An 11,249-nucleotide genomic window follows, 5' to 3' on the forward strand; every position below is an offset into this window, starting at 1 on the left:
GACTCTATATCTAGTTTCAGCGATTTCTGGCGATACACATTCGTGTACAAATATCTGGCCATTCGAAATAGTCATCACTCTGTGAAACGAGTTAGTAATCGTCGCATTGTTAGTTGACTCTTTATGCAAACGTTACATAGTCCTCTTTTTATTGGTTAAATTAAATTAATGCGTCTCGCATTGAACAGTACTGTTAAGCTGTTATGGTTTAAAGAAATGCGGTATTATACATTTTACTAAGTAAACTAAAAAAAATGCTGTGGTATGTGGATTAAAAACTTTTGAAGCCATAACTTCGCCTAAACGGTACAATCAAGGTAATACAGATCATCATGCCCTCAAAAAGACTAAAAGAAAATTGTAAATATAAGTTCAGACTACGTTTTGGAGAATGTTATGACTCCTCTCGTGACCTAATATTTATTTCCCAATGTTTCTAATAATTAATTTGTTTCTCTTCTTCCAGTAACAGTTTGTGAAATCCTCTCTTCCGGTGTTGTTGCTGTCTTAATTAGTATATCAATCGTTGTGACATAGTTTATTTTAATATGTTATTATTTTCTCTTAAAAAAAAAACAAATACATTTTAAAAGTGTAAAATATAGTATACGATTTTCCACCTAGCATTTATATTTTTGACCGTCAATAAAATTTAGCTCTTGAGGTCGGACAAAATTAATAGCTCTATCTCTCGCTGTTTAATTACCCTTTTTCCTCTGCGGAAAAAGTACAACTCAGATTATTTTTGTCACAACATTCATTACACGCTTGGAGTAAGAAAAACAAAGCAATAAAATCGAAAACCGATGAGTCATTATTTAGTTGAACAAAAGAATAAGTACTGGATTTGGCACTCATAGAGTTTTACCCGTTGAACAATTTAGTTTATCGTAAGAGGCAAATAAAAAAAAGTCTTTAGCGCGATTATTCTGCCTGCGTACTAGTAATTAAAACGCTTACTTGTAGAGTTCTACGGAAACAAGTCTCTGGATGATTCGTTCTTAGAGGTTTAGAACACTATCGGGTTTGTACGAATGCTTCGTCGAACGATCAAAGGGTACTTTGCATACAACATTGTTAGTTTGGATATTCTCTGCAGATTCACATGGCCCCACAAAAGAGTTATAAATAGCAGTTCAAACAACGGTGTTAAATATGCAAATAATATATTGTATGGGTAAATGAATCGAAAGGAAAGGGTGTTTTACTATTTTCCTTATTGTTTGTTTATTCAGTGTACCGGCTTAAGCTAAGTCGCGATGATTCTCTAAACTTTATTGGACGATTTCATTTTTTTGGATGACAAGAAAAGTCTATAGCGAGTGTATGGGCACTTGCACATATCTGAAATGGATATATATATATATATATATATATATATATATATATATATATATATATATATATATATATATATACTAGCAAAAGTACCCGTCGTTGACTGGGTTCAAAAACAGCCTACAGAAAATGGTCTCTGATTTATGAAAGTATGATAGGTTAGGAAGAGTTGTAAAGAGATAGCTTCGAATCTGGGGGTATCAAAACCAAAGCTAAATATGACGAAAGTAAAAATAAAATAGATAAACCTCAGAATTTATTATATCATACCTGTTAACACTGAAACACTTATCACAATATTCTGTGGATCTATATTAAAAATCCTTGTAAAACTTTGAAATATATTTCCATTCTATGGAGGTCAGGCGCGAACGAACACCCCATAATTTTTATACCATACTTCTTCAAACTGAAACATAATTATCAAAGTATACTTACACAGATAGTTATGAAACGTTTTTATTAAAGTTTGTGCCTATGTCAATTCTATGGAGGCCATGCGCGAACGCACACTGCACAATTATACCATACCACCCCTATTAAAGTTAACGCATACTTATCAAAGTATCATTATGTACATCTATATCAAAAGCACTTGTAAACGTGTTTTTTTTTTATTTTTAAATTTTTTATTTCCATATTTCGTGGACCAGGCGCGAACGCAGACCCCACAATTTTAATGAACCACCGTTCTGCCAGATCAAACATACCCATTCCTGTGTCTCGATACATCTTCTGTCATTATATGTAATCAGTTTTTTTTTTTAATAGCCAACCATATAGGGGTCTATTCGTGACCATACACACACACCCATACATCCACAGGCATTCAGCATTATATATATATATATATATATATATATATATATATATATATAATTATATATACATACATATAATATTATTATAAACAGATAGAGATGGATATATATATATATATATATATATATATATTGATATATATAGAGAGAGGAAGAGATAGATATATTATTATATGCATCAGTATATGTATGTACTAACATGGGTGGGCGGCGTTGCCCGGATGTTTGGAGGTGTGTGTTGAGCAATAAAAAAATGGTAGTAGAAAGGCAAGCTCGAAGCCGTACAGCGAAGGAGGAAAAGAACGGGAGAAAACGTGACATCTTTGCTGTTACGAACACCGCCAAACAGGAAGTAACAGAGGTTTAAATAAAGGCTAGACAATCGAAAAAGGGGATGCCTGTCGAAAATATCGGCGAACAAAGTGACCCATGTATGTAGAAAATGCACAGTTTAAGGTGAACAAATTAATGTTTTTAGCCAATTTTTCGGTATTTGTCGTTTCAAGGCTCGAGCTTCAAAACGATGCTGATCATGTGAAAATCCGTCGCCACTGTCGAAAGTTTTAGGAAAACATGCAAACATACATACATACATTTATATATTGGTAACTCAAAATTTCGACCACCACCGATTAAAATGCTTACCCTATTTTTGAATACCCTTCATGAAAACTTTCAAATGTTTAGACCAGAAATTACGAAGAGACCACAGAGGTAAATTTTTTACAACGTTGACCCATTATTATGACCCCTTAACATTTATTCTTTCTGGTTCAAATGAAGTTATTAAGTAATATCTATGTCCAAGGAATCTATATCTAAAATGTCAATTGTTTATCCCCAAAATTGTCGGAGAAGTTTGTTTGAATTCTCAAAGGTCAAATCCTTAAACGTTGACCCTTACACAGCCTAATTTTTGGCCGAAAACGTATTACAAAGATTTTCCCAAATCTCCAGACACTGCATGTCAAAACTGACAGAGATATTGCGTAGATAAATGTACACAGACAGATACACAGGCAGACTCTTTTACTTTCTTCGGAGGAGTTTGGTACACTTCTCAAAGGTCAACTCATTGAACGTTGAACCATTAACAATCAAATTTCTGGCCGAAAAATATCTCCTAGATTGTCCCAAATTTCAGTACCTTGTATATCAAATTTCGAGTCTATAGACAAACATTTGACAGAGTTATTGCGTAGGGAAATTTACACAGACACATAAAAAGACAGACACACACACAGACACGTTCGCTTTTATAGATATACTAGCATTTACAGCCGGCGTTGCACGGGTGAATGGAGGTGTATGGTAAGCAAAAAGAAAACCGGTCATTTTTTTTTAAATTGGACCCCTGCTATGCCCCCTTATAGTTATTGTTTTGGGCTCAAACACAATTATTAAGTTAGATCAATGTCCTAGGAACATATATCTAAAATTTCAAGTGTTTAGACCGAAAATTGTCGGAGGAGTTCGGTAGAGTCTCAAAGGTCAAATCTTTGAACTTTGCCCCCTTAATCGCGAAATTTCTGGACGAAAACCGATCACATCAATGCCCCAAATCTCAGTACTCGCCATAACAAAATTTCGAGTCCGTAGACTTAAAAGTCAGAGAGTTATTACGTAGGGAAATGTACACACACATACACACATATACACAGATACACTGATACACACGCTGACAGACACTTCCAGTTTTATATATATATATATATATATATATATATATATATATATATATATATTTATATATATATATATATATATATATATATAGGATCATATATAAGGGGAGGTAAAGATATATATGTATATATATATAGAGAGAGAGAGACAGACAGACATACAGATATATATATATAATAATAGAGAGACAGATATATAGATGCATTAGATTATAGATATAGATATATGATTATATATACATATATGATTATATCTAATATATATAGACATATGATTTTACAGATATTGATATATGATTATATATATATAGACATATGATTATATATAGAGAAAAATAGATATATAATTATATATATACATGCATATCTGATTATAATTATAGTCATATATATATATATATGTGTGTGTGTGTGTGTGTATATATATATATGCCTATAGATGATATATAGACATAGGTATATGACACACATACATGCATATATATAAATATATTATTTTATAAATAAATAGATACATAGTTATATATATATATATATATATTTGATTATATAAATATAGAAGCATGATTATATACAAAAATGGTTGGTCTCATTCAATGCTGCTAAGACTAAGCTTGTTTCCTTCAATAACTACAAGAAACCGTCTCTACCACCAATAGCAATGGCCAAGAACACATTGCCTGAAAGTACTTCTTTTAAACTCCTCGGCCTAACGTTTACAGGGAATATGAACTGGAATAGATACATTGAGAGCATTGCCAAGGCTGCTGCAAGGAAGGTTGGCTCCCTCTACCGTGCTAGAAAGCTACTTACGCCTGCCAGTATCCTATACCTCTATAAGGCAACCATTCGCCCATGTATGGAGTACTGTTGTCACATCTGGGCTGGTGCATCTGCTGCTTGTCTCTCGCTCCTGGACAGGGTTCAAAAAAGAGTCGCCAACCTGATAGGTCCTGAACTGTTATCTAGGCTTCAACCTCTGTCCCATCGACGAGATGTTGCATCCCTCTGCCTGTTCTACAAATACTTTAATGGTGAATGCTCTGACGAACTGCAAACACTTGTACCTCCCCGACGTAACTACCCCCGACAAACCCGACAAGCTACTAAGTCTCATCCCTTTACAGTGGAGATCCCTAGGTGCAAGAAAGCCTTTTACTCCAATAGTTTCTTCCCCAGAACTGCGGGTCTTTGGAACTCCCTTCCGGGATTCTGCTTTCCCAACTGCAATGATATGCAGAAGTTCAAGTGTAATGTTAACAAACATCTTTTTACTCTTCTCCCTTCATAATGACCCCGCTAATTAATTCCCTAATAGTAGCCCCCTGCTTCAAAGTGGCACTGTGCCTTGTTTGGGGTGAAAATTGAATAAAAAAAAAATATAGAGAGAGGGATAAATATATATATATATATACATATATATATATATATATATATATATATATATATGCATATAAATAATTACCTTTATATGTGTAAATGTCTGTATTTTTTGTGAATGTGGGAGTTTTTATACTTATTTCCACAGACAGGCAATGTCGCAACTCTAAAACACTCACAGAAACAAACCGGAAGCTCAGGACCTGATTTCTGCTGTCACTTCCACTCATCTGTTAGAAATATCCGAACTCAGAATTTACAACCCGTGCCTTTTGCATGCAAGCCGGGCACTCGGCCACATAACCAACACACACTAGAGCCCAAAAATCTGGGACAGTTATGTTTTTTTTTTTTTTTTTCAATTTCTCCAGACCAATCGGCGGTATTACAAGTAAACTTATACACATTTAACATACCTCTTATAATAAATAGACAAAAGTTATGAGCATTTCAATTTATTTTTTTTAATTAAAGTAGCCAAAACCGTGGGACATGAATAAAAAATAATTACAGTAATTCATCAAAATACCAAAATTGGTTGACATACATTTAATATCTTTTTTTTTTTTTTTTTTTTTTACAAAGGCATCACCACATTATCAAGGCCCAGAGGCCACTCAAGGATAAGGGTTAAAGAGTGCACAGTAGAAGTTGGTCAATATAGTAATCATTAGTAATGAAAATTTGGTAAATTTAATAACTTATATGGAACGGCTCATCAAGAACTTATTTACCTTAGACTTGAACACAACCATATTGTAGTCAGCCGGAAAGCAGGAAAACGGAAGACAATTCCACAGGCGTGCAGTTCTAAGAAAGAACCTTTGTTCATGGAATCTATGTTTAGGTTTAGGCACAGATAAAGAGTGGGGGAAATTATTGATAGTGTTTACAGCTAGACGAGTGTTTCTTGTGAAAGTTTGGCGAGGGGGGACCATAGATTGAAGCTCAGTCGAACACTTTCCATGAAAATAACGATACATCAGAGACAAACTCGCAACATCTCTTCTGTGAGATAGAGGTTGTAAGGAGGAGAAAAGGACATCTCCTACGAGGCTACGAAGTCTATTTTGAACTCTATCAAGGCAGGACAAGTCCTTTCTAGCAGCTCCTGCCCAGATGTGGCAACAGTATTCCATCCTTGGACGTACCTGGCTCTTATATAGATAGAGAATAGCATCAGCAGTGAGATATCTACTGGATCGATAGAAAGATCCCACCATTTTTCCAGCGGCCTTGGCAACAGATTTGATATACGTGTTCCATTTAAGATCAGGAGTAATGGTCAAGCCCAGAAGCTTGTCAAAACTAGAGGCCCTCTGAAGACGAGAGCCATTCATTTCAATTGATGACAAATGTGGATTAAAATGTTGATGATGTAAAGAGAGAAGCTTGGTTTTAGATGCATTAAAAGTAACCAGCCACTCCTTTCCCCATTGTACTACATGCTCAAGATCAGAGGAGAGAGAATTGGAGAGTACTTGCTCGTTTACTGTCTTAGATGTGGTACCATAAATGGTAGTGTCGTCAGCATAAATGTCTACAAATGATGTAAGGATATGATTTGGAAGATCATTAATGTAGATCAGGAAAAGAGTTGGGCCCAGGATGGATCCCTGAGGGACACTGGCATTAATACTGTGAGCTTCTGATTTTTGCCCCTCAACTACTACTCTTATGAACCTATCAGAAAGAAATAATTTAATAATTGAGAAGACTTTTCCAGCTATACCATAGCTAGCGATCTTATGAAGTAAACCTTTATGCCATACCCTATCAAAGGCCTTAGATATGTCAAGAGCAATTGCCCTAGAAAGATTGCCACTGTCGAGAGATTTGCTAATCCTATGCGATATAACTGTAAGGACATCTGCTGTAGATCTAGCAGAACGGAAACCATATTGAGTGTCACTAAGAAGGTTATTTTTGTTGAGATGTTTGATTACTTCTGTATTTAACACAGATTCTAGCAACTTACTCATGACGCACAGGAGACTTATTGGCCTGTACTGAGAGGGGGGTGAGCGATCACCTGAATTCTTAAATACAGGGCATACTGATGAGATTTTCCAGGGAGATGGGAAACTATTCTCCTTAAGACAACGTTTAAACAGTTTTGTAAGTATGGGCGCTAGTTCAGGTTGAAGTTTTTTGAGTACTGTAATTGGAATACCATCAGGGCCAGTTGCTTTACTGGAATCAAGGTTTTTGATTAGCTTGGCAACATCACGTACAGATATACGTATATCACATAGCGTGTTTTCTGATACTGGAGGAAATATTGGGGGTTGGCGGTCTTGGTCGCAAAGGGTAGAATTAGCTGCAAAGTTCTTGACAAAGAGTTTGTCTTTGTCTGATGCTGACGAGATTACCTCAGGTCCATTGATAATAGTTGGGATGGAGCACACGCTTCTGTTCAGGATTCTGTTTGCTATTTGCCAAAACTGGTGGGAACCAAGCCGCTGCTCAGCTACTTTGGACTTAACAGATTGAGCATACAACTCTCTTGCGTTCCTTATTACTTTCTTACAATGGTTGCTGGCAGTCCTGGAAACGGCTTTAGTTTCCATACATCTATTACGTTTGAAGCAGTGGAAAAAGTGATTTCTGTGCGCAATGGCAGCAGCACATTCTGGAGAGAACCATGGCTGGCTGTTAGGTTTTTGCTGAAACTTTTTAGAGGGTATGAAATGGTCAATACCTACAATTAACCATTCAGTTAGGTCTAATACTATAGAGGACACATCCTTTTTAAACATGGAATGCAGAGGTAGATCAGATATAAATGTACGGAAGCTATCCCAGTCAGCCTTAGTGTATCGATATACTGTACGATGAAGTGGTACGTCTGGGGACTTATTACATTTCATTTTTATCTTAATTGATACAACAGAGTGGTCGGAAGATCCAAGAGGCGACAGAACAGAAACTGAACATAGTTCAGGGCAAGTTGTGAGAAAAAGGTCTAGTAGGCTCGCATACTGGCCGTCATTATCGGGCACACGGGTAGGTTCCTGAACAATCTGAGTGAGGTCATAGGCAATGGAGAAATCATGACAGAACCTCCCCTCATCATCGGTCTTGTTTGAGTGGGTCAACCATTCGACGTTGTGAACATTGAAGTTTCCACATACGTGAATGTTAGCTGAAGGATAAGTAGAAAGGACTTGGTCAATTTTCTCAGATATGCTTTGAAAGATAGTAACTCCGCTGTTGTGGGGGCGATAGAGAGTAAATATAAATGCAGTAGTGTGAGCTAAAGCAACCCGGAAGCACATATAGGGTAAGTTAGGATCTTCCCTGGAGATGTCCCTCCCACATGGAAAGCTATCTTTAATATAGGCACATATTCCATGCCCATGGCGATCTTGGGGGTCAGATTTAGAAGTTAAGTTAGAGTATCCTGTAATTGCAAACTCATCTAGGGAAATAGCCTGTCCAATGCCAGTTTCACTTAAAAATAAAAGGTCTGGTTTAGTCTCCTGTAATTGGGTTTCAACCTCTGGAAGGTTAGAACGTAGACCCCTGATGTTGGAGAAGGAGACATGGTAGTAGGGCTCTACGTTGGAAGTTGGAGAATCGGGTTTAATCGTGTATTTTTTCTTGAAACTTGTCATGATGAAATTTTGGAATTTGTGGACTAGGTCGACAGATTTACTTAGAGCAGGACAGAGAGGGGAAACTAAGAGAGAAAAAGAAACGAAGAATTTTTTTTTTGTACCACATGATAAGGTAAAGCCGTAACAATTACCCACTAGTATGGCATCGAGAGGCCCCACCAGAAGATACTGCATGGTCCAGATTCCATTCACCAAATGGCAATACAGCAGCCCCAGTACTTTGCACCTGCTGATAGGACAGCCTCCTTAGTGGTTAATACAAGGTTCGGGTCCCTGACTATCAGGCGGATAACGTCAGCCCAGACAAAACGTTTACCTCCAGCACCCTTACTAGTGACATGGCTACAAGGATAGACATAGAAACAGAAAATTTCCACCAACTCTGCCAACTGTTCGCGCAAAAATACTGCCAACCTAGAAAACAGCTTTTTCTTCTCCCTTTGTCAGAAAAATCACTCATTTAAAAAATGAGGACTGAGGGACAAATAAGAAGAAGCGAGAGTAACAGGAGCTGCCGATAACGCATCCACAATGCGTTTTCTACTCTCCATTAAAAAAATAAATAAATAAATAAATAAATAAATAAAAAATAAAAAATAACTATTAAGTATTGTACTTAATAAAAGTCCAACGGACCTGTTTAAGGGAAAGTATGGTGATAGATTCCCCTCCCACGAACTAAAAATGAGTACAATTAGGTAATCTATTTTTGCAATCAACTCGGTAGATAAATAAACATTTATGGACGAGAGAGAAAAAAAAAAAAAAAAAAAGAAGCTAGCATTTATACAACAGAAATACATAAATTAAATACTGAAATAAAATGTAGGTATTAATATCTGAATCTTAAAATAAAAAGTGCGAATTAGTAGAGAAAAAAAATCACTTATCACAACAACGCATTCCGTCTCCAAACTAGTGAAGAATTTAACTTTTAATAGCGTTTAGAAGATTTTTTTTTTAAATTAACCGTTAAGAGAAAGCGTGATTTTATTCTGAACTTTAACTAATCACGTTTTAAGCAACTCTATCTATTGAACAAAGCTTTTTTTTCTATAACTGCAGCGTACCTGCTACTGCAAAATTGAATGAGATGACGATATTCATCACGTAAAAATTTCGCCTATACTTCTTTAACTTTTAGCGACAAATCTTTAGTATTTCTTGCACTTACACGGTTCCCCAAAATAGACCATAGAAGGCCAATCCAAACTATCTTCATTTTGCTCGTTCAAAAACTCGATTACATGCTTAGCCTTGTGGCAGGGGTTTTATTCACCATGAAAATTGGGATTTCACACCCAGAATATCGAAGTATTGGGATGACATGGTCTCTAAAAAAGTTATTTCATATTGTTTCATTAACTCTGGCGTCTAGATGGACCAGGTACAAATTAAATCTTTCGCCAGCCAACCTCCTTATACATTTCTTCCATAAGATCCATATGCACCAAACTTTGATCAAAAATTAAAATCCATTTCCCCACTGATCATCTGTCCACAACAGATGTGTTTGAGCAAAGCTTAATCTGAGTTTCTTATTCGTCTTGTTTATCAATTGTTTCTAAGCTAGTTATCTCGAAAACGGACCAATTTCATTCAGGAAACTTGATACTGTTTTACGACCCGTTTTGATATCATGATATCACGAGAAATACTGGCAATGTTCAACGTCATCTTCTTAATCAATTGTTCTCGTCTGGGAGAAGTTATTCAAGGTCTGCCATTTTTCTTCGCTCGTGGAATTCTCCCAGTATTCTTGAAATCCTTTATAACTCTCCAACGTAACCTTTTGACAGCTTCAAGTCATCAGATATTTTTCGTATGAAATGGTTTTCTCCACGGAGTTCAATAATTGATTTTTGGTGGAAGCATCAATTTTTGGTGTCATAATGATAGCGAACCCGGCTGCAATGGGTACAAAGTTAGGTATCGACTTATTCGTCATTTCCGTACTTGAAAAATTCGAGAAACTGACTACTCAATCCTCAATAAATTATTTTCTTTGCTTTGCCCCTATGGTTTTGGCCACTTTAAATTACAACAATGGAATGCTTATTTCTTACACTGTATTAATTAAATTTCATTATAAAGGATAGCCTTTATAATGAAATCTAATTATGTCAGCAGACTTTTGGCCGCTAGTATATATATATATATATATTCGTGCATTGTTTAGCCTTCAAAAAAAACTTTTGACACTTAAACAATGCTTCTAGAAAACTACGGCATATTTCATATTATATATATATATATATATATATATATATATATATATATAATATGAAATATGCCGTAGTTTTCTAAAACTACGGCATATTTCATATTATATATATATATATATATATATATATATATATATATATATATATATATATATATAATATGAAATATGCCGTAGTTTT

This window comes from Euprymna scolopes, chromosome 16 (genome assembly GCF_053919585.1).
Source record: "Euprymna scolopes isolate OS-2025 chromosome 16, ASM5391958v1, whole genome shotgun sequence".
Classification (NCBI taxonomy): domain Eukaryota; kingdom Metazoa; phylum Mollusca; class Cephalopoda; order Sepiida; family Sepiolidae; genus Euprymna; species Euprymna scolopes.